The following is a 26,037-nucleotide window of genomic DNA, read 5'->3' on the forward strand; positions in this document are numbered from 1 at the left end:
AGGTCATGTTGACAGCCATTCTGGATCTAGCTGTTTTGAATCAATTGGCCTTAGGTGGAACTTCTGACAGTCAGGTACAATGTCTCATCTTAGAATGGGAACAGAAACTTACCTACCTATCGGCAAGAAGACACCAGAAAGATCCACTAAAATAATTCAGGTGGTATTCCAAAATATTCTGGACAGAAGTGAAACTCATCCTTAAGGGTGTAACAGAGTCTGGACACAAAGCACTCTATCCATGTTGAAGGGAGGGTCTATAGCCAATGCCTGTGGGTCAAGGTCTGGAAAGAATGAGACACGTAAAACAGAATAAAAATCAGGACATTGATTTGGGTTCAAAAATACCTGTGTTGAAGAGAACCTAGCAGTCCTCAAGTTCCCAGGGACTCGTGCCATCCTAATTCTCCTTTAACTTGCTAGAACTGGTTCACAACATTTAAATCCTCTATCACTGCTGCAAAGTAATATCGGAGCAGTCAGGTTATGAGAGTTATTTTTGCATCATTGTCAAATTGTAGACTATATTAAAATAATTTAAAGTTCTTTTTGGACTAAAGAAGGCAAGAAAAATTAGCCAGAATGGTCATAAAACATTTGATATAAAAATTTTTTTTGATTTATAAGGAAACATTTTTTCAGAGGGCAGTCTAAGTCTGTGATTTTTGAATCTTTCCCAAATAGTGTAGATTAGACTATTTTCTCTGATGTATTCCTTTGAAAAGCATTATGCATTAGGGGGATATCTGGAAAAAAATTGAACTGTAAATACATGATCACTCTTTTTAGCTTGTCATATTTCTGATGCCAATTGTCAATATATTGTGTTTTTAAAAGATGTCATTTATTTATATATTTTTAAACTTAAAGCAGAAGCCCTACGCCCTCAGAACAACAACAACAACAACAACAACAACAACAACAAAAAGATACTGGAAAATGTAGGTTTTCATAAGTGGTTTTACAGTATAACAGAAAGTAAATTTTATTTTTTTATTTGAATAGATTTATAAAATGATAATACCTTAACATGTAAACTGGATTATTAAGAATGACCAAACGGAATTCACTCCAAAATTGCAAGGTTGTTTTAGCATGAAAGTCAATGAATATAAGGAAGCAGAGTGATAGCAAAGGACAAAAACCACATGATGCTTCCAGTAGATTCAGGAAAAAAAAAGGATTTGAAAAATAAAGATTCACCACTCATTGTAAACATAATCACACATCCTTTACCTAATCAAGGACATCTGAAAAAAAAATTCACAGATACTCTATACTTATGTTGAAAGGCTGAATACATCATCCCTAAGATTAGAAACAAGGTAGATTCAAAATGGCTAACTGGTGAGAAGTCACACTGACATCAGCTACAGAGAGATAACAGAAAACAAGGGAAGGCCAGGCTCCCAGAGAAGTGAAAGAAATTTTAAGAACAACCCCTATTGGCAGTAAAGCAAAAATAAAGAAATAGACATGATGCCACTGCCAGCCTCACCATCAGGCACCATTGCATATGTTGAACAAGCTCTCCCTGAAAAATACCATTTTCCTAAGATAAAGAAGGAAGAAGCTGCCATGGCCCTGCCACCAGCAGTTTTTGTTGGAAAACTCTTCTGTTTGCCAGTTCACTCCCCAAGTGGCTACAATGGTTGGCGCTGAGCCAATCCAAAACCAGGAGTCACAAGCTTCTTCCAGGTCTCCCATGCTGGCACAGGGTTTCAAGGCTTCAAGCTGTCCTTGACTACTTTCCCAGGCACAAGCAGGGAGCTGGAAGGGAAGTGGAGCAGCCAGAATTAGAACCAGCACCTATATGGGATCCCACTATGTGCAAGGTGAGGATTTTAGTCACTAGGCTACCATCTGGGCCAGTGCCAGCAGGTTTAATGTAGGAGGAAAAAAATTTGCAGTCTTCACTGACTTAAATCCAGCCTGGAGAGATGACCTAAACAGGTGTCTGGGAGATGGATGTGCTCTGTAGAGGAAGTGGCATTGCTTTCATCTCCTCCCACACCAAAGTACCAGCGTCAATTGATGTGGTGGAGTGTTTCTACTGAGTTCTGCCTGACTCAGGTGACAGCAAGCATTCCCACTGCTACCAGAGGCATGGCAACTTATAAGACAGTGAGCAGACCCTCTTCACCCTGTGAGTGCGGGAGTTCAGGACACAGCCATAGAGCTAGAAAAACTGCAAGACATGGCTTGGTTCCTGAGCACCAACCCATTCTGACTGTGGAAGATTCAGAGTTCCCTGAACACTGGGCACAGATCTCACAGTGGAGTCAGAAGACACAGTCGGGAGTGAGCCCATGTTCTGAATCCTGCACACAGCTTGGTGAATGAAGTATACTGTAAACCCACTGTAAGCTGTAAATCACTGGGGTCGTTCTGACACAGACAAAGGCTGGGGCTGTCAGCTTGAACATTCCCTCTTCCATTGATAACAGCCAGAGGTACTTGGACACTATTGTCCTGCATCACAGACAAATGGCAGACAGAGCTCTCTGATCCCACCCAACACATAACCCTGGTACTCAGGTATAAGCTTTAGACACTGCTTTGTGCCATGGAGGCACATTCGAAGAACAAAACCTTTAACAAGAACAAAACAAAAAGCATGATGAAGAGATAGAAACAAGAGATCCTTCAGATGTGCAAAAATCCACATAGAACTACAAGAAATAGCAAAAGCAAGGGACTATAACTCCCAAATAGGAACACAATAATCCATTAATACCAGTCTGTGAAGAAGAGGAGATTAACAAAAATGCTTGAAAATAATCCAAAAAATTGAAGCAAAGATTTGAAAACTTGTCACTGCTTAGTCAACCCCACAAATGATACTTAAAAAGTATTGTATAGGGCCTAGTGCCATGGCTTAATAGCTAAATTCTCACTTTGCAAGCATTAAGATTCCATAAGGATGCCGGTTAATGTCCCAGCTGCTCTGCTTCTCCTCTGCCTCCCTTCTTGTGGCCTGGAAAAGCAGTGGAGGATGGCCCAAAGACTTGGGATCCTGCACTGTCGTGGGAGAACTGAAAGAAGCTCCTGGATAATGGCTTCAGATTGGCTCAGTTCCTGTTGTTGGCAGCCAATTGGGGAGTGAATCAGCAGATGGAGGATTTTTTTTCTGTTTCTTCACTCCACAAATCTGATCTGCCTTTCTAATAAAAATACATAAATCTTTAAAACAAATAAACAAAGCAAAAATGATGTATTTCATATAAAATCAGAAAGTATCATGAAAGAATGTGAGGCAGATACTCTCTTGATTTGACAAATGATATTCATAGAAGCAACAGAAATATTTAATAATTAGGACTATGTCATACTTCTCATCATTGCGTTTAAAGTAAATGGACTATGTTATCCAATTAAAAGATGTATCCTGAATGAATTATAAAACAAGACCTAACCATAAGCTGTCTACAAGAAACACACATCACTGCCAGAGTCCAGCTCCAGCTGACTTGAGAGATTGTGAGGGATGTGTGGATTGGTGAGAAGACAAGAAGAGCAAACGAGACGTGGACCATTATGGCATGATGCACATAATGGACAACTCAGAAAAGTTACCTTCTTTATATAACAAATCATTACAAGCTTTTGTACAACATCCAATTGTTTCATTTTTACTTTATGGCTAAAAGAATGATTACAAAATCAATCCTAAAAAACATTATTTTACTTCAGAGAAAATATTTTTATCAAGCTATTACTCATTCAAAGCTGCAGTGACCTGGCTGAAGCCAGGAATTTCATGGCTGGCAGCACATGCAGTTACATAGTGACAAGTGGTTTACTTACATCCAAAAACAATTTTCACTAAACCTAAACTTACTAATATCAAGAGTACAGAATTAAAAGGAAAGCTTACAAATGAAAGGAATTTATAAAAGCATATAACATAGATTCTTTATCAAATCTTAAAATCAATCATGCATTGATTACCATCACCTTCAACTAGTGCTGATTCAATTGTTTTTTGTTCTTTTATTAAAGGGCAATGAAAGGGATCAGGGCAACTCAGCCTTTCTGCAAATAGAGGGTCTTTACAAGAAACTTCTTTTTATCTTTATACACTGTTTTCTTTCCCTAAATATGAGAGCCAATATAAGCAGAAATTTTAAGCCATTTGGGATGTGGGGGTTCACATTTGTCTCCTTTTAGAAGATGCCCCATATAGTTTCTGCATTCCATGGTGAGAAACCAAAATGCATCACTTCATGTGTTCAAGGTGCATGGTAAACAAACTCTTTGTGCCTCCATGATTGTCATCTGTTTCAAGATATTATCAAGCCATTTCTCAAGGAAAACAATACTTACATTAGGGCAAGCTCCAGGGCAAAGGTGGGCACATAACAGGATGTTTGGAGACATTGTGGGATCAATTGTACTACTGTATGCTTTTAGCTGTGTATCATTGCCTTAAGTTGCTAAAGATGCTTTTACCATAACAAAATTGATCAGTTTGAGGTGTCATACCAATTACAGGAATCATTTCACATTAGCAGAAAACAACAACACCACCCTCAGGAGAATTCTATGAAACATCAGAGAGGTGGTTGAGTGCCCGTACAATGGGGTGAAGTAGCAATGAGGTGACCAGAGGCATTCTGCCAGGCCTTGCCACACAGCCAGAAATTCCTCATAGCCTTGTTAACCAAGGAGCAGTGCTCACCACGCACCCATGCCATCTGATCCAACTGCATGGCTTCCTGCACATCACCAGTAAGGATACATACAAACTGGGCCTGGCATGGTAGCCTAGTGGCTAAAGTCCTCATCCTGCACATGCCAGGATCTCATGTGGGTGCCAGTTCCAATCCCAGAGGTCCTACTTCCCATCCAGCTCCCTCCTTGTGGCCTGGGAAAGCAGTCAAGGACAGCCCAAAGCCTTGGAACCCTGCAATCATGTGGGAGACCTGGAGGAGGCTCCTGGCCCCTGGCTTCAGATTGACACAGCTTTGGCTGCTGCAGCTGCTTGAGACGTGAATCAACGGATGAAAGATCTTCCTCTCTGTCTCTCCTCTCTGTATATTTGATTTTCCAATAAAAATAAAATCTCTTTTAAAAAACAAAAAAACAAAAAAGAAATGGATACAGACAAACTGAAGACAAAAGGATGGGGAAAGATCCATGCATATGGAAATCTAAAGTAGTCAGAAGTATCTGTGCTCTGCCAGACAAGATAGACTCCAATATAAAAACTTTAAAAAGAGGCAAGCTCATTGTGTACTGATTGAATGATAAATTCAGCAAGAAGATGTGACTATAATAAAATATGAACGCACCCCATGCTAGGATATACAGTTTTACAAACCAAATATTAATGAACATGACAGAAGACAGAAACTCCAATTAATAATAATGGGGGACTTAAAAAAGACCAACAAAGAAGCCACCAAGCTACACTATACTAAAGATCAGAGATCTATAGAACATTCTATTCCACAGCTGCAGAATACACATTCTTTTCATCAAAACATAAAGCACTCTCTAGGCTAGACCATATATTGGGCCATAAAAGAAATCTCAAAAAATGTTAAAACATTAAATGATATAAAATTAACATGACAAAAGAACTCTAGAAAAGAAACACATGAAGAATGAATAGTGGTCTTGTGAATAAACAGTGGGTCATAGAAGATATCAAAATGGAAATCCAAGAAAAAAAGAAAAAAACAGTGTTAAGAGGGAAGTTATAACAAGTAGTGCCCAAACAACTGGTTGTTAGCCTGCAGAAACAAAAAGATAGACCCACATCTCTCACCATACACTAAGATCAAATATACATGGATAAAAGACCTAAACCTACATCCAGAAACCTTCAAACTCTTGGAAGAAAATGTTGGAAATACCCTGCAAGATCTAGGAGTAGGTCCTGACTTCCTAAAAAGGACACCAAAAGCAATAGCAATCAAGACTAAAATAAACAAATGGGACCTCATCAAACTAAGAAGCTTCTGTACATCAAGGGAAACAATCAGCAAAGTAAAAAAACAATCCACAGAATGGGAGATCTTTGAGCACTATGTAGGGGATAGAGGGCAAATCTCCAGAATATACAAAGAACTCCAAAATAGCCAAAATACCAAAACAAACAAGCCATTCAAGAAATGGGCATGGGAAATGGGCAGACATTTCACAAAGGAGCAAACCCAAATGGCAAACAAACATATGAAAAACTGCTCCACTTCCCTGGCAATAAGGGAAATTCAAATTAAGACATCGATGAGGTACCACCTAACGCCAGTAAGATTGGCCCACATAAAAAAACAAAAACACCAACAACACTTATTGACGAGAATGTGGGGAAAAGGGAGCCCTACTGCACTGCTGGTGGAGCTGCAGGCTGGTACAGCCTCTATGGAAATCAGTCTGGAGAACACTCAAACAACTGAAAATCAGCATACCATATGACCCAGCAATCGCACTCCTAGGAATATATCCAAAACACCTGGTACACGACAAACCAACATGTATCCCTATGTTCATAGCAGCACAATCAGTAATTGCAAAAACATGGAAGCAACCGAAATGCCCATCAGCAGAAGATTGGATAAGAAAGCTTTGGTTCATCTATTCCATGGAATACTACTCAGCTATTAAAAAAAAAATAAGATGCAGTTCTTTGTGGCAAAATGGGCCCAACTGGAAACCATAATGCTAAGAGAAATGACCCAATCCCAAAAGGTTAGATACCACATGTTTGCCTTAATTTAAGATGAAATGATGTCAGTATGAAAAATAGTACCTGTAAAATGTATTTTTTTAACATATTGGTTACTCAATACTATGTCCACTAATTCCATGACATTGTGGATTGTTGCTGATGTTATGTTGGGGCTTTTGATTGGTCAGGCTGACACTCTGCCGGCTCTACCTTCAGACCAGAGATGGTCTCCACAAGAAGCCGTTGAACTTATCTGGACAATAGGATGCTGGACTCTATGCTTGGTATATGCTTGCAATGAAAGAACCCCAACTGAACTTGAACTGTGGCAATGCAGCAAGGTGGAGGAATCCACCATAGGAGGAGGGTTGGGGGAGGGGAGAACCCAGTGCCTAAAACTGTGTCACATAATGCAATGTAATTAAAAAAAAAAAAAAGTAGTGCCCAAGTAGAAAAATGGTAATAGGGCCTGGCTCAGTAGCCTAGTGGCTAAAGTCCTCACCTTACATGTAATAGGATCCCATAGGGATGCTAGTTCGTATCCCTGTTGTTCCATTTCCCTTCCAGCTCCCTGTTTGTGTACTGGGAAAGCAGTCGAGGATGACCTATAACCTTGGAACCCTGCACCCACATGGGAGACCTAGAAGAAGCTCTTGACTCCTGGCTTCATAATGGCTCAGCTCCAGCCATTGTGGCTACTTGGGAAGTAAACCAGCAAACAGAAGGTCTTTCTCTCTGTATCTCCTTCTTTCTGTAAATCTGACTTTCCAATAAAAATGAATGAATCTTAAAAATAAAAAAAGAAAAATGGTAATATAGTAAGTAAATGCTCTAACAATACATATCAAGGACCAAGAAAAAACAAAACAGAGCCAAAATTTGTGAAATAAAAAAGTAATAAGAATCGGGCAATAAATAAACAAAACATTTTAGGAATTACAAAATCATCACTGACAATAAGAACTAGTTTTCTAAAGATATAGCAAAATTGTGAAACCACTGACCCAACAAAGCAAAATGGGGAAAAACTCAAATTAATGAAATCAGAGATGGAAAAGTAAATGTTAAAATTGAAACCACAGAAATTCAAAAAATTATTAGGAATTATTGCCAACAACCATATACCAACAAATTGGTGGAAACAGGCAGATTTCTAGACACACGTAATTTACCAAAATTGAGGCACAAAAATAGGAAATCTGACGAAACCTCAAAACAGGGCTGATACTGAATCAGTAGTAAAGAACCTTCCAACCAAAAAAAAAAGCCCAATAGTGCATGGTTTCAATACTGAATTCAGGCAAACTTTTATGGAAGAACTTTGCCATTTCATCTTAAATTATTCAAAACAATTAAAATGGAAAGGAGTCGTCTACATTCATCCAATGAAGCCAGCATTACCTTAATTTTAAAACCAGGAAAAGAACAGCAAAAAAAGATGAATTTCCCAGATAAATACAGATGCAAAAATCCTCAACAAAATAGCAAATGATTCCAACAACACGTCAAAATGTAACTCACCCTGACCAATGGATTTATCCCAGATGTAATAATATGGTTCAAAATATACAAATCAATAAAAATGTAAAACATCACACCCATGTGACTAACTCAATGAATGCAAAAAAAAAATCATCTGATAAAATGTAACATTCTTCTTTGATTAAAAAAAAAAAGGGGGGAGCTTCTTAAAAGGGGACCAAAGAGGAATATAAACAAAATTAAAGATACGTATACTAAACACACAGTCATCATCACAATGAATAAGGAAAAGCTGCAAACATTTCCACTAAGATCCGGACCTGGATAACGATGCCCATGCTTATTCAACATTGGTCAGGGTGATTTAGACATTAGGAAAAGAAAATTAATCAAAGTGATACACATTGGAAAAAGAGGAAGTCAAAGGATCATGCTTTTAGACAACGCGTTGCTTTATCTAGAGGAACCAAAATCCTACTAAGAAGCAATCTAACTCACGAGAGAATTTAGCAAAGTTGCAGCAAACAAAATCAACACACAAAAATGAATAGCGTTCTTCTATACCAACAATGCTTTAACATAGAAAGCACTATTTGTTTGGGGGGGGGGGGGTTAGATTTCATCTGAGCCCAGCTTCAGCCAAGGCAGGGCGGCTTTATTCCACAGGACCTACCATGTGGGGCAGCATCCCACACTGTAAAGGCACAAGGCAGGAGTCTAGAAGAGTAGGCTGGGACTAGAAGTCAGCAGAGACCACACGTGGTCAGCGAAAGGCAGAGGGGTTCAGGGGGTGACACACAGACTGGGACACATGTGCCACCTGGGGCTTAGCGGAAGTAGCTGGGACATTCATGGGCAATCAAGTCCCAGGCTTGGTCAAAGGCCTCCACAATGGCCGGCTCCAGGGGCCCCTCCTCCACTTATATAGAAGAATGATGCACTTGTGACCATTGCTAAAGGACTACATCATTGAAATCATGGTGGAGGGGAGAAACAGTGGTAGCGGGGGAACTGGGAGGATGGAATGGGAAATCACTAAGCCCATGGAACTGTGTCATGAAAAACAAAACTAGGGCCTGGCGCGGTAGCCTAGCAGCTAAAGTTCTCGCCTTGAATGCCCCGGGATCCCATATTGGCACTGGTTCTAATCACAGAGGCCCCATTTTCTAGCCCGCTCCCTGCTTGTGACCTGGGAAAACAGTCATGATGACCCAAAGCCTTGGGACCCTGCATCCATGGGAAACCCGGAGGAGGCTCCTGGCTCCTAGCTTTGGATCAGCACAGCTCCCACTGTTGATGCCACTTGGGGAGTCAAACATCAGATGGAAGATCTTCCTCTCTATCTCTCTTCTTCTCTGTATAACTACTTTGCAATAAAAATGAATAAATAATTTAAAAAAACTAAAAAATAAGGGGGAAAGCACTAAACCTACAAAACTGTAAACTGAAAAATGAAAATAAAAGACTTAAACACACATATATCTTTTTGCATAACTTTCTCCTTTTGAATGGAAATATAAGGAGCAGTCCATCATTTTTATAACCTTATGCCATCAAAATAAATAATACAGATGCTTGCACAGTTATTCAAAATCAATTTGTTTTGGTGTTTTGTTGAATGCAGTTAATGAAGAAACAAGTTATTAAAAATATAACTATAAGAATAGGCAGATACTTGCTGATTTTCCAATTATTTAGACACTGAGTTCATCATGTTTCAAGGCCGTACTTTCAAAGTATTTTAAGAATGTCAGGGCACTGCAATAGCTAGATAGGAACTGGAGACCATATGGGCTTGCTAAATAAGAACATTGTTTATTTAGCTAATGAATACCTGGAGTAGTAAAATTTTACTTCATGATAGCAATCAGGCTCACAAACATCCAGATGTAGGAATTAAAGGTTTTAACTATAATTATAAAAGGTCATAAAAAGTCTAATGAGACTGAGATTTGGTTACGTGGCAGCAAACAAAATACTTCCTCAGACAAATGCATCTTGTGAGTGTGCATATTATTTAGGTGGGGAGAGAAGAGTGTTCAGTAACTGGTGACGCCCACAAACTGCATGTCAGCAATCTATTATACCAGTTTAAAGATAGATATTCTAATATAATTACATATTATGTTTCATTTTGTTAAAATAGAGCTTAAGGATGCTTTGCTATATTACAAGTTTACTAAAATAATTTTTTTCACATCAACATTTAGACTTCAACTTCAGGACTAAATGTGGCATGATTGTTTTGATAAATCAAATAGCTAAAAGTCAATGATGTAAAAACCTCAACAAAGTAAAACATTGAAGCAGTGTGACTCTCGCATCACTGAGCCATTTCTAATGGTTAACTGTTAACACTCAATAAATTCAGAGAGTTCACGATGAATCCTTGTGTTCATTTAGTCTTCTGTGGCTTAGGATGCATAACCACAAAAGACAGCAGATACTGGTAGCAGCTTCAGGACAGAAAAGTGCTTGATGAAGTTACAGCTCTCAAGCGTGCTTAGGGCAGGTATACTGAAGAAAACCTGGCAAGGCTAAATCATGGCCTGCCAGTGAGACTTGGAACAGGGAATGGACAATGCTACGCTGGGCCATGACATACACAAGTACATGAGAGAGATTCAGGTCTGGGAGCAGAATCTGGGTATATGGAAGTATGTGGGCTCACCCTGTGGAATAGCAATCTCCATTGGCATATGCAAGATCTGTAGCCTGGTTGGGGAACTAAATGATGCCCTGACTGGGTTGGGGTTCCCACTGGTGAGCATGAGAGCTGCAATGGGGCAGCACATTGGACTGGACACGGTGCAGTCTCCTTTGGCATAGGTGTGGACTGGGTCTGGAAAGTGCCAGATTAGGCACTTGGTACTCATGAGAGCTAGGGTGGGTATAGAATGGGCTGGGCTAGGTCTTGGCTTCCACTGAACTACATGAGAGCTATGTCAGGGCATGGATCAGAGGTTGTTGGGCTGCAATTCCCAACAATAAGAACCGGAAAGGCTGTGGCCCTATTGAGCAAGGACACTGTACCTGCCAGGACAAGAGTTAGACAAAGCTAATCTGGACCAAGGACACACCAGTGTAAGTGAGATCTGCCACTGGGAGGAGACCTGATAGAGGAGTTTGGGGAACTCCATTGGCCAGGATTCAGTCTCTGCAGGTGAGTGCACACATCAAAGCCTGGAGCAGCCCAAACCAGGCCAGGTTACAGTACCTTCCAGCAGACAGCCGAGTCAGGTCTGGGGATGAGCCAGGCTGGGCCAGTTCATAACATCCACTGGCAGTTCACAACGTCCACTGGGTGAAGGAAGAGCTGAGTCTGGCTGCAACACCAGCTAGTTCACATTATGGCGAACACTGGGAGCTGGCTGGGTGTGGCTAGGCTCAAGCACTTGCCAGCAGGAGCTGGAATTGAGTGCACACTGAAGGTAGCCAGGTTGCAGCACCCACTGGTGGATGCTGAGGTGAGGTAAGCCATGCCAGTCTGGAGGCAGTGGGTGCTGGGTTGCTAAGCCCCAGGGACAGGGTATCTGGTGCGGTCCAGGTGACCTGGCCTGGGTCCTTCAGCCCACCTGTGTGATAGGTGCCAGGTCCATCAGTCCTGGTGGCGGGGCCCCGGAGAGGCCTGGGTCACCTGTCCTAGGTACTTATACTCACCTGCGAGAATAGATGGAGCAGTAGATAGCACCTGATGCACATGGAAAATCTAGCAGCCCATTGGGTCCTGCAGAAGACATCTGGTACCATAGCAGAGGAAGAAGAACAGAACAAATGGACGACTACTCCAGCCAAATGATGACAGTAAAAATCTGGATGAATGAAGACTCTAAGGTCTACTATGTCAGTTAGTGGATATTGGGAAGGGTTCCTCATCCCTGGATTGGTGATATCTATAGAATTTCAGAACTACTGAAACCACTAGGGCAGAATCCTCAGAGCATGTGCCACATTGGGACCCTGGGTTGATATCGGGCAGCCATTCCCCATCCCTGGGTACTGGGGTGATTGGGAGGTTGGGTGCGACTTCTTTCCTTATCTCCCCTTCCTTCCAGACACAGGAAGAAGAAACAGAATATTTGGAAACAATGGTCACACCTACTTTCCCCTAATCTTCGATTCTTCCAACCCTGATCAAGTATGTAAACATCATCTAAAACATGAAAAAATCTTTTAAAAGAAATAAACAAGATGTCAATTTAAGCAGAAAAAAAAGCAAGTTTTACTAACATCTTTTTTTTGACTTACTAGACATTATCGGAGTCTACATCATTAGTTTAGTAATTTTAACAGGACATCTGCATATGGTTATTGATTATTTCTATCTCTCCCTATGCATGACTTCACCCTCTTGACATTTTTCATAGTGTGTAGACTCATTCAAACTGAGGTAGCATGCTTAAAAATAGAAATGATTTTAAACTTTTGCCTTGCTTTTTCTATGGGTATCACTTGAACATCCTTGAATTAGTAGTTTGTTGTCACTGTTTTCTAAGCTAATATGCTATAAATGGTTATTTGGAACATCTTTGACAAAGAACCATTTTGACTGCAATTTTGCCCTTCCATTTATCCTGAGACCAGACACTGGAATTAAAGTCCACAAAAGACTTCATTTTGACCACCCTACAAAAATTTCCACTGCCGCTCATACTGAAGAATAAATAGAGTGAGTATTATTCATGGATCGGTAAACTGCATCCAAACACTTTATCATCCTCAGAACTGCACCAGACAGAGTACTTTAATAGAACTAAATATGTCATCTTCAGAGTAACTTTTAATTATAAACACATGTCCGCTCTTCAGGTTTTAATTAAAGTCTTCTGGATTATAGTTGTTTAAGGCCTTTAGCTTTTCCAGCATGGAATGCACTTCTACACTAGGTGAAGCACTGGTAGGTACAACACCTAAACCAACGTTCTTACTGCCCACTCCGTGGTTGTGTTTGAAGACTGGTCCTCTATTCCTTGGATCTGCCCAGCGATCGTGCAGCTACCACTGTTGAGGCTGCATGTGGTGGAGCTGGGCCTGTGGCTGAGGGCCTTGTTGCTGCTGTGGTTGTGGTGGCTAAGGCTGCCATTAAGGCAGTTGGCTTTGCATAAATGTTGGTGTTTGAATTATTGGCTGAGGCTGCTGGATTACAGTTTGAGGAGGCAGAATTGGTTGGTGGAGCCTTTACCACTGACTCCTTTTCATCCCAAGTTCCAATGTTCATGCTGTGTTTTATAGGAGGTGGTGGAACAATGGAGTCCCCAGATCCCACATTGCTCTTGGGTTTTGGTTTCAGTAATAGTTTGCCAGGCTTTCTAGCAATGACAGCACAGGAAATTGCTTGAGGTGCCACAATGCTAATAGGAAGCACACTATTGGTCGCAATGAAAGGCATACCAGTGCTGTTCAATCTGTATATACAGTTTTGTCACAATAGCTGTCAGCTCATTACCCATTCTCAGTCCAGCTACGCCTTGCTTAATTCTGCTAGTGTGAGGCATCTTCCTCAAAGTATTATTGACAAATTCAGCCTGTCCACCAGTAGTAACATCTCTCTCAAGAGAACAAGCTGGACACCACAACTGCTACTCTAAGCAGAACACTTTGCTGCTTGCCTCAGAGATCCACTTGTCCCCCTGTGGAGAAATCAACATCACCAGGAAAAAAAAGTTAAGTCTAAGTTGACCAAGAAATAGAGAAGGATTTCCTAATACTGCAGGCTAACTAAGCACACCTTCTGGCATACAAGCATTACTCTGTTACAAGCATCTCTATTACTCACTTGTCCATAGTTTGCCAGAAATGGCATTGGCTGATCTCTAGCCCTGGATCCTGCAGGTTTCCAGAGAATAACCTGTAATTGCTGCACCAAGCATAGTAGCTGAGCACGTATGGATCTGACAGTTGTTGCTCTGATTTTCTGGCAACTTAAATATTGTTCCAAGTCCTCTTCATTTTCAGGGTCTTTTTGATGAATCACACCGTTTGGGGCTGAAGCTTCATTTCCTTGCTTTTTAGGTCTAGCTGTTGGTCCCTGCCCTAACCTAGTGGTTGTTTGAAAGACTTGTGCTGGTGGACAGGACTCATTTTTCCTGCTTGCAGACAGTTGTGGAACTGTGAGTTAAAACAACACGGTGACACCAGTATCCCATATTGCAAGGCCAGCTTGAGTCCTAACTACTCAACTTCCAATCCAGCTTTCTGCTAATATGTCTGGAAAGCAATGGAAGAGGACTCAGTACTTGGGACCCCTGCCACACATGTGGGAGACCGGGATGGCATTCTTGGCTCTTGGATTTGGCCTGCACCAGATTGGCTTTTGCAGTCATTTGGGGAATAAATCAATGAAGAAATACCTCTCTCTTCTCTGCCTCTATCTCTGTCTCTGTGTCTCTCTCTCTCTTACTCTGTTACTCTGCATTTTAAATAAATCTGGGGGAAAAAACTGTAATGGAATATTTCTATATACCCATAAAATGCCTATAATCAAAAGACAGATACGCTACTGAATGACCAATAAATCACAAAACAAATTAAAAAGAAAAATTTAAATGAAAACGAAAACACAGCATGCTAAAACTTGTGGGTGGCTCAGCATGATGTCTTAATGGCTAAATCCTCACCTTGAAAGCACCAGGATACCACATGGGCACTAGTCCATGTCCCAGCTGCTCCACTTCCCCATCCAGCTACCTGCTTGTGGCCTGGGGAAGCAGTAGAATATGGCTGAAAGCCTTGGGACTCTGCACCTAGGTGGGAGACCCAGAGGAAGATCCCAGCTTCAGATTGGCTCAACTCCAGCCATTGCAACCATTTGGGGAATGAACCAGTAGATAAAATATCTTTGTCTCCGTCTCTATAAATCTGATCTGCCTTTCCAATAAAAAATAAATAAATCTTAGGAAAAAAACACAACTTGTAAGTTACAACTAAAATATGGAATCAAATACAGTCCATCATCAGATAAATGGATAAATAAGTGTGGCATATATATGCATATGTGTGGTATGTATGTACACACAATAGAATACTATTCTGCCATTTAAAAGATAAAAGAAAATCTGTCATTTGCAGCAAAATACTTAGAACTAGAAGATACCATGTTAAATTAAATAAGCCAAACACATAAAGACAAAGACTACATGTTCTCCATCGTGTATTGGAGCTTAAGTTTAAAAAACAAAAAACTCAGCCTTAATGCAGAATGTTGAGTTCTAGAGGTTAGAAGAGGATAAAATGAGTTAGGATTAAAAGATAGGGGGAGCTGGGTGTAAGTTTCTTCATAGAGACAAAATATATTAATAATCGGTGAGAGGTATGTGAGAACATTTTTTATGACTACTTTACACTGATTTTTGGTTTGTAAATTTAAAACTATCCTAAAATAAAATGCTTTTTAAAAAAGACAGGCAACCATAAGCATTTGTGAGGATAAAGAGAAAGCAAAATGTTCTTCTTTGTGTCCAGAGGGAATAAACAATAATGCAGAAACCCAACATTTAGTTTGAAAGTTTATTATAATGTTAAGTATAAATTTATCATATAAACCCAACAATTTCACTGTTAGGAAAGGCAAATGAAAACATAGGTCGCCTATATGAATGTATGTATATTATTCATTATAGCCCAAACTAGAAACAACTCAAGGATTCTTTTACTGGCAATATGGACAAACTGTTATAGAGTCACATAATGGAATTCATTTGGCAAGAAAAGAAAAGTAAGAAACTGATACATACAACAACATGGATGAAGCTCAATAATATTATGCTGAGTAAAAGAATATAGATGCAAAAGATGACATTTTCTGTGACTGCATTTATACAAAATGTTCACCAGAAGCAATTATATAGGAATAGTGAGCAGATTAGCTGTTGTCTAAGAGAGAGCAACATGATGGAATTTTTTGTGGTTTTGGAAAATGTTCTAATATTGGGTCTGGATTGCGGTGTTGGTCCCACAAATCTATACATTTTCAAAAAACAAACAAAAAAATCATTGAATTGTGTAATCACAATTGGTAAAGTTTATAGTATATAATTTATATTTCATTTGTATTGTCAAAAAAGAGCAATGGATAAATTTCATGCTATAGTCATAACAAAGATGAACTTTTCTGAACATCATATTTACTGAGCACTTATTAAATATTGATGCTGCTAAGTTTTATACACATTATTTTTGTTATTGCCATGAAAATGCTCTGATACAGAAATCACTAGAAACAGACACATAGGAAATAATAATAATACAATGTAAGTTGTCCCAGCTAGTACTATAGAGAGCTGGACTCCGAGCCCCGTTTTTCTCATGGCAATGCTTAGATCTTAATGACTTGCACCTTGGTGTCTGTGGATGTCTAAGCAAATTTCTTCTAGTTCTGTCTCATTTGTGAAAGAGATCACCCAATTCCCACAATTCTTTCCTTGAAGATATTTGTAAATATACAAGTTTATTTTACTTCCTTTTTGACAAAATCATTCAATTTCTTGTTGGTTTTGTGTTTTTGTGTTTTTTGTTCTTCAGCTGTGTTGTAGCCATGTTTTCATCTGCACTCACATCAGGTAACTGCAGCCACACTTGACATCTAGGATCAAACCGAGTATGACTTGAGGTTATGTGGGGAAAAGAAAATTAAATTTTGCAATAATAGGAGGTCTACTGAGTCCAACTGAATATAGCAATTTTTTGAGAAATATAAATTTTCCATACATTGATTATTACAGTAAACTATTAGTCCCTGAATGGACTCATGAGAGCCATAGTTTATTCCACAGGTTAAGTTTCTAAATTAAAACCTCAAAAGTCAAAACACTAAGAAGAAACAGACTTCATTAAAGAATAATGAATTTTTTATTAATAACAAAAACAACTTAAGTTGAAAGATCCACTGGGCAAATTTGAAATGTGGGAATAATTCATAATTACCAGCCTAATGTTCCACCAAGAAAAAAAAAAATCTCTTTGAGGTATCATCAAACAATTTTTCCACTACTGGTCATTTTCAAGTAAAGATGCCAGTTTGACCACACATTTTAAACATGTGTCTGGAGAATTTACATAGCTCCTCTAACAAACTTAAAGAGAGATATATTCAAAATTACCAAAAAAAGGTCTTTAGGGAGGATTTAGAAGTGGAAAAAAATGTAAAAAAGAATCTAAAAGTAAACACTAGGGTAGTTTCTATGTGTACCTCTGCCTACACTGCTTATAGGTTAGCGCCTTTTGAAGACTACGCACACATGTTATACATAAATTTATTTGGGAAGAGAGCCAAAAGGAAAGATACTTTTACCAGGTTGGTATAATAAGAATAAGCCATTCCCCTGGCAGCTGTTGCTAACGCCTGTCTTCGATAGAGACCACCATGTGGTGAATCGGACTGTACAGAAGACCAAATCGAGCCACCTCCTGGGACAATAAACTGTAATGGAGCAGCACAGTTGCAACGATTTACATTCTATTCGAGTGGAGGAGGTGCTGGTGGCTTTTTACTTTCACATTTGTTTTTTTACTTAAAGCTTGCTACAACCAATTTTTGAACTCAAGATTTTTGTCTAGGGATTTAATTATTTTTTGTCTAAGGATTTAAATAAATTTCCCTTTTGTAGAGAATAGGGAGTTTAGAAAGAACAGTCTCAGCTGGCACCAGATTTATAGAACCTGAAACACAACCAAGACCACAGGTTGGCAGTGGCAAAGGATTCATCCTGCAGGCAGAGGGCCAGGCCATTGGGTAAGAATGGTACAGTGCTGACAGATGTGTTTCTCTGGCACTGTCCTCGGTACTGCTCTTGTTGTCTGGATCATATGGAGAAAAGGGTGGTGGGCACAGACCACACAAGAAGAACTGTGCTTTTGCCCACACTGCAACACAATTCAGCCTGCTCCAGATCAGAGATAGGAGAATGGGACTGACTCACACTGTGGTCTGCAGGATAATTGTGTTTCCTCTTTTTCAGCACCACAGTGTCTGAGTGTATCGATGGGAAGGCATGAATCTCTCTCTGGGAAGTCATTCCTTTTGGTGTGTCTGCTAACCATGACCTGTGAGGTGAGTCTATTAACATCCACATTTACAGATGACATTCCTGCACCTCAGAGTGCAAGGGACCGGCTATCAAGTGTGCAGATTGCTAATGATGAAATCAGAGCACGAAAAATCCTATTCTTCTGATCTGGACTGAGACATTCCATCCATTCAACCACCTTAAGTCTCTGAAATCAATATTTTACTAGAGGTTTAAGAATTAATCTTTAGGGCCTGGCATAGTGGCCTAGCAGTTAAAGTTCTCACCTTGAACATGCTGGGGTCCTATATGGGTGCCGATTCTAATTCTGGCAGTTCCACTTCCTATCCATCTCCCTGCTTGTGACCTGGAAAAGCAGTTGAGGACAGCATGTGGGAGACCTGGAGGAAGTTCCTGGCTCCTGGCTCCAGATCGGCACAGTATCGGCCATTGCGGTCACTTGTGGAGTGAATCATCAGATGAAAGATCTTCCTCTCTGTCTCTCCTCCTCTCTGTATATCTGACTTTGTAATAAAAATAAATAAATCTTTAAAAAAAAGAATTAATGTTTAAAACGTGAATTATAATTGAACTCTAGTTAAGATAACAAGAAGGATCTTAGTAGAACAGCAGCACAGAAAGCCCAACTTTATACAGATGGTTTTAGCATTTCCCTTCATATGATCCCTGTTCTTTTTCTTGGTTGGGATCCACTGTGTGTGTCCTTGGAGACAGAGGCAGCGCTGCCAGCTGCCACTCTGGCTGAGGGGCTCTATGGCTTCCGCTCAGAGGTAGGGGTTATAATTCCACATTTAAAATTTGGTTTGGAATGAATTTTTGGCCACAATTCCCATAAAAATGGAAAAAAGGAGAAAAATCTCCATAAACACTTTTAAGATTTTAGGTTTTAAACAGAAAGAGGGAGAAGGATTACACATTTAACTTACGAGTTCTTCTTTTGGTGATGGTTCTGTAATTCAACCGTCCATCTCCTTTATAAGACCTAATGTACAGGAGGCTCTGGGAAATGCACATAGTAGTAAATAAAGAAAGGGGATTTTAAATATTGTTTGTATCTAATATTTAGGTTGGAAAATGTATACACACACATACACGTAGCAGAACTGACACAGAAACATAGGTTGTCGTTGTTACCCTTCAACGTCTCTCTCAAACAGTAGTTTAGAAAACTCAAACTCTCGTTAGTCAGGTGTTTCCATATGTAAACATACAGAGTGACATATAGAACTAAAGCTTCTGCATTTTTCTCATGTTGTATTTGTCACCATCTGTAGATACATGGTGGGGAGAATTTCTTATCATGGCATAGCTCCTGGGATAGACTTATGATTATAAGCTTATTATCTAATAAAAACCAAATGTGTTAAAATACTGAATTTTACTTAATCTTCAATTTCTCTGAATCTGATATTGAGAATGAGAAATAAATCAGAAGTTGAGAACCAAAACTGTGTACCTTCTGCTTCCCTGAGGCCTGGTGGCCTAGTCTGACAGCAACCTACTGTGACTCAGACCTACTGCCCTGAGTTTGAGGCAATTATAGGTGTCCTTTCTTGCATTATCTTAGAACTTTAGTCAAGTATCTGTTGTAACACATCCTGTATTCTATTTTTAGCCTGTATTGTAGATTTCCCACTATATTATGATCCCTTACAGAATAGAAACTGTTTATCAACCAAACATCCCAGCACCCGGCTCAGAGTATATGCTTAATGAGCGTCCATTGAACAGATAAAAATGACATAGGGAAATTTGCCATGTGAGCAAAAGAAGAGACACGTGGAAGTTTCACACTAATACATCCCACAGGGCAAGAATCTGTTAATTGGAGAGATGTGCTCCTAGAGCAATTACTTATCCATTTCTGTTTCTGGAGTTAGATGAGCAGCATTCCTCCTGATACACATTTTCATTTTCCAATTGCAGTCTTTGTTTATTGATATGATGATACTTTGCATTCACTGTAGAGTAAGCACACCTTCCTGTTTTACCAAGATTGCAAATTTGCCAGATCAAAATTTATGCTTCTTTCAAAAACTTTTCCCTATACACCCTACAGCACTGTTTCCGGTCTGAGATGCCTGGAGTACAAATGTAACCAGGGTCAGCATGTAAAATACATTAATGATGAGGAGACTGCTACAAAATAAGGCTTAGGGAAAGTGGAAGGCTAGTTAGTTAAACATTGGGATTCAAAGAAAAGGTTCTAATCTTCCATCTTTGGTCTCTAGTATTGTAAGTGAAAGACTGAGCACAAGTATCATTGAGTTGATAAGAAGTGGAATAGTCTATTCTGACTGTAGTGCCTAGAAGACTAGAATTTCTATTGCATTTACTAAAGTTTAGATTTGCTAAACTCAATTTCACACAATCTCTTACCAACTTTGTGGAGGGGACACAGCATTGCTGCGGCTAGTGCTCTGCACAGGTTTTGAGACAGGTTGAGTTGGTTTCAGATCCTGGCATCCACCCAGGGACTTGCTTTATGACCTTGCACAAAATTTAGCTTCTTTGAACCTCAATTTCCATCTAAAATAAGGAGAAAATAATACAGTGACACTTCAGAGAGTACATGGAGTATTAGAGTCAAAAGATACTTATTTGGTGTAAAAAATTTGAAATTCATGCATAATTTTCTCATAGTACACATTTACATCAGCTTTTAAAAGATCTTTTCCAGGATCCAACACAGGGTTTTTAAAAATTATGATAATAAACATAAAATATCTGGCCAACTGCCTGGCAGGAAAATGCTAATGAAAATTCGCTGTAAGTGCTTATTATTTAGAAAGCTCTTCCCATCCCCAGCTGTAGGCAACTGCCTAGGTTGCCTTGTTCCTAGACAAGCACCACACATGGCTGGTGGGCATTTTAGGCCTGGTTAATGCCAGATTTGTGTTAACTATGCAGGTGTACCAGAATAGCTGTCTATTCTAGTTTTTTTCTTAAAGCTATGTGGGGAAGGCGGGCAACTCTGGGTGGGAACAAGCCACCCCAGGCTCCAGGCAGGGTGCTGAAAATTGCCTGGGGGAGGAGGTTTTGGGAAGGCTTGCAGTGTGAATGACTAAGGGCACATTTGATATGGGAGGAATGACTTCTGGGGTCTTCCACAGACTGGGGCACTGTACTTGCAGGTAGGTGAGGAAGCTCAGAAGGAGTGGCTTTGATGGGGGGCAACTGAAGACATTTCTGGTCAGGTCAAGTCATCTAGATGGGAGATGGACTGGTCTGAATAGCATTACCTCCTGTCTGATGGCATACTCTAAAGCTGGGATTTGGGGGGCATGTCTGACTGCACCAGGCTGCCCATGAGTGTTGCAGCAGAGTGTGAACCACATCAGGCTGGGCTGTGGCACCCTCCAGAATGTGAAAGAACCAGAGCTGGGGGCAGATTCTGTACACTTATGGGTTTGCCTCTGTGGAACTATAGCACCTACCAATGTATATGAAGAATTAGGTTGTGGTGACAGGTCAAGCCAGGCTAAACCATGAAATTCGCTTGACATTCACAGGAGCCAGGGCTGAGAGGGGGCTGTGCTGGGCTAGGCTTCAGTACCAGCAGGCACAAGTAGAGGCCAGGAGCACGGAGCATGCCAGGCAGAGCTGCGATGCATGCTGGCACAGGCCTGGTGGGAGAACTTGATGAAATGCCATGCTAGGCCACTCTTCCCACTGGGGAGCACAGTAGCCTGGACTAGGAACAGACCAGGCCAGGCAAGGCTATAACATTCCTCAGCACTGTTTGGGCTAGGTCTGAGCCAAGTTTTTCTGGGCCAGGCCACAGCTTCCACTAGCACACATGAGAGCCAAGACAGGGTGTGGACAGTGTCCACCTGGGTTAGGCTGCAACACCCAGCAGCAAGTGCTAAGACTGTGAATGGGCCATCCAGTCTGGATTGAAGCATCAGCCAGCGTGCACAAGATCTGGGGCTGGGAATGGACCTGGTAGGGGAACTGTGGAAACTTCCATGGTGAATGTGAGAGCTGGGAATGGGGTAAACTTGGCTGGGTAAGGCTGCAGCACCTGTATGCATGGGCTAGGCCCCAACACTTCCTGATGCTTACAAGAGCAAGCACGGATGTGGGACAGGCAAGGATAGGCCATGGCACCCACTGATTCACATGAGAACCAGGTCTGGGTGTAGGCCAGGCTGGACTAGGTTGCCTAAGAGCCAGAATGAGTGAGAACCAGTTGGGCTAGGCTGCAAAATCCACCAGTCCACCAATAAATGTCAGGACAGGGGGCTGGCAATGTCAGGCTGACCACAGTAACCATCAGCACATGTAAGATCCAGGCCTGGGAGTGAGACTGATAGTAATTGCACTCACTTTCTTGTTTGGAAGCTCCTTCTGGGGAAAATGAGAACCTGGTTTATGGGGCATGCCAGGCTTGTCAAGTAGTAGTAGCATCCATAAGCATATAAATGGGCCAGGTCTGGAGATGGGTTGGGCTCAGCCAAGCTGCAACACCCATGAGTGTACACAAGAATAAGAGGGGATGGAATGGGCTAAGCCACAACACATGCTGGCATAGGCAAAAAACAGGGCTGGGCTGAGCTCCTAGTGGCAATTTGGGGTTGCCCTGGTTAGACTGCAGCACCTGCTGGTGTACATGGAGCCTGTGGTAGGCTGGGCTGGGTTTGACTGGGTTGGGCTAGCCTACAGCAACCATCAGTTTGCATTTGAGATGGGACTTGAGGCAGAACTGATGAGGCAGCTGCATCTACCTGTATGTGCCTTGGCTGGTACAGGTGACTTGATCCTGCGCTGGCTGGCTCATGCGAGAGCTATATTGAGGTTTCTTGGGGAACTCTCCAACTAGATCGTTGGTCTCAAACTTCAACCACAGGGAAAATCACAATATATGTGGCCCGACCTTGGCATGCATGTAACAAGACTCCTCAATAATGTCTATGCAGTGGACAGCATACTCAGATACACACCAGGGACTTGACAGCCAGCTCACCTGGATGAGCAGAGGATGTTAAGTGAAGTTAGGTGAGCTTGGTCAGGCAATAGACTTTGGAAAGATTTTCTCAACCCTGGTGCAACAAAACTGATGATGTCTCGGAAGTATCAAAACCACTCAAGTAACACCCTCAGAACCTCTTCTCCACTTCAAGGTCTCTTAATGAGTCATCAAGTGACCATTTCCCATCACCATGTGTACTGGCAGCAAGAAGTGGCTCCCTCTCCTTTCTCCCATGGACACTAGAACACATGGATACATAAAATTGAGACATTTGTCCCACCCATCTTCCTATGTAACTTGACACTTCCCAGAGTGTGTGGAGTGTGTGGTGTGGGTCGTGTTGGGGGAGATGTTGATGCTCTGGGTTTCCATTTCCCCCAGTTGGTGGCATGCTTGGGCCAGAGTCCTTGCTCCACTTCCTATCCCAGTGTCCTGTGCGTGTGCATCCTGGCAAGCAGCAGCAGTGGTCCACGTACTTGAACACATGCCACCCACATAGGAGACCCAGATTGAGTTCCAGGCTCTGGGATTTAGCTGTTACAGACATTTGGGAAGTAAATTAGCAGATGTAAGATTTCTCTCTCTCTCTCTCTCTATCTCTCTCTCACTGCTCATCTCTTTTTCTCTCCCTCTCTCACTGTTTGCCTGTCTTTTTTCTTCTCTGTCTCCTTGTCCCTTTCAAATAAAGAAAGCATGATTTTTTTTTTTTTACAAAAATTAGAAGATGTCTCTATGCTTCTCCACTCCTGGAGAACTACACTGATGGGCCAGTGAAGGAAGTGCTTCTGAATTAAATGCTAACTCGGCCCCAGGTTTTAAATGTGTTTGTTTAGGGCCCTCGCAATCTATTTAGTCAGAGTTCCCACTGACTTTATTTGGTTTGTGTCAGGACCAAGCATGCAGTACTCCTCATCACAGGACTCTTTCTCCTCCCTACGCTTATCATCGATCTCGTACTATCTGGCTTCAACCTTAGGCAAGACATGCCATCGCCACCAGAGCAAGATGCTTCATGGGGCCAGCCAGGAAGACAGCTTTTCTTAGAGAGACTTTTTTTTTAAAAGAAATTCCTCCTTTCAAGTAAGCTAACACTGGCTGCAATCACTGGGGTATGCCAGCGACATCAGGGCATCATTAAAAGAAAAGCCTTGACTAAGCAATGTTTATAATTTCAGAGTTGTTTAGAGTTTATGGTATAATTTATGCCATGTGTTCTATCATTAGCAGTTTTGAGATTGACCTGATTTTTTATTCTACAAAGTACAAAACAGCCACTTATGACACAGCATCTCCCACCATAAGGATGACACACTCTTTCATTGGATGGGAGGTTTCCTGGGTACATCATTATTTGTTGGTTAGCATTTCCCTTCTACCATCTCACATAAAAACAGTTTCAAAGAAGAAGACCTCAGTTTCAAAGCTTACTTGCACAAAGTTTGCATTTTGAGTTGTTGGTCCTAGGATGGTCTGATTTCCCGGCAAACATATTGCCTTGATTTCTATTTGAGAACCTGAGGCATCTCTTGGGTTGAGCAAAGCCTTCCAGGTATCTGCTGAGAAAGGCACAATGCAATGCTTGTTTATGAGGCAGTGACAGCGAGGCCAGCGCTGAGAGCAGTTGAGCTCTGATTCCTAGTTGCTCAGTGCCTGGAAGTATATTGTTGTGTACACCAAAATACAAACCCTTGGAAGGGTTTGGTTCCTTCTTAGAAGTCAGACTAAGGAAATATGGGCTGTGTAAAATAAGTCTTCAAGGAACAGCTAGTTAAACACAAAATGTAGCTTTAAAATAAAATCTTTGAAAATAACGCATACACACCACATTGCAAATATCTGACACCTATATGCCTTGGTTGCACTGAAGAGTCAGACTAGAAATGCTATCTCTGCAATGTCTGTGATAACATTATTAGATATTAAAGTGGGCCTGGATAGAAAAAAGAAGCTACTGAGTTGTTGCCACATTTACCCTTCACAGGTTTGAGACAGCAGGATCTCCACAATCAGCCACAAACACTGATTTGTGCCGACTTCAAGCCATGTCACAGAGACACAGACGTGAGCAACCTGGTCTCAGGAATTCCATGACGAATACTAGGACTGGGATGTGGAGGAGATGGGATAGCAGACATCTAAACTGCAGATCCCATGGCTGAGTCATCCGCACGCCTCCTTGCCTTTACCCCCGCAGCTTGGTGTTGACTAAATTCTGTCTGACTATCAGGAAATCCTTTAAATCTGACCATGCTTGTCCTAATGTGTACCATTGCCTTATCTCTCCTGAGAGTGCTTTAATGCCCTTTTCATGAACTCTCTGCCTTTTCTTTGGCAGTTTTTATGCTGTTCTCCATATCAACTCCTCTAAGGATATCACTAAGTACAAAGCTGCTCCTTTTACTCCCTCATCTAAGAATCTCTACTGTTCTTCATTGCCCACAGGCAAGAGTCCAAACTCCCTCCCAGAGTTCTTTCCGTGGTCTGGGAGTCAAGGTGTCTGGATTCAGTCATTACTAATGTTTGCCCTTAATCTCCCTGGGTTTCAGTCTCTGTGTCCATAATCATCGTGATTTCATAAGAATATCATAGGGTTCAAAGAGATAGTGTAAGTGCAGTTCTCAGCATAGCCAGACACACTGCCAGCTAGTGAATGCTGCTACTGTTACCACAGCACACAGTCCTTACATGAATAAATGCAGTTCCTAGACTAGGCCATGACTTTCACACCTCAAGTCTGCACTTGTTCTCATGAACTGTTTATAGTAGTTTATTATTCACTTATCAGATATGTATTGAATACCTACATATATCTGTGGCCTCAGCAATAAAAAGTTATTGACAAAAAAATGACATCAGTGGGTACAAAAAGTGAAATCCACATT

General features: G+C 41.0%; 1 long non-coding RNA gene and 1 pseudogene across 1 annotated transcript; one reads left to right on the forward strand and one right to left on the reverse strand.

Moving 5' to 3' along the window:
- The first annotated feature begins 674 nt into the window (after positions 1-674).
- LOC121161006 lies at positions 675-9,043 on the forward strand. Its single transcript, XR_005884606.1, has 3 exons — positions 675-685; positions 5,637-5,639; positions 8,906-9,043. It is a non-coding gene; the product is annotated as an uncharacterized LOC121161006 (long non-coding RNA).
- A 3,436-nt stretch (positions 9,044-12,479) lies between these two features.
- The window catches only part of LOC121161030, a 58,912-nt pseudogene continuing 45,354 nt past the window's right edge, over positions 12,480-26,037 (reverse strand).

This window comes from Ochotona curzoniae, unplaced genomic scaffold, assembly GCF_017591425.1.
Source record: "Ochotona curzoniae isolate NIBS_2020 unplaced genomic scaffold, NIBS_Ocur_1.0 contig_4612, whole genome shotgun sequence".
In the NCBI taxonomy this organism is placed as follows: domain Eukaryota; kingdom Metazoa; phylum Chordata; class Mammalia; order Lagomorpha; family Ochotonidae; genus Ochotona; species Ochotona curzoniae.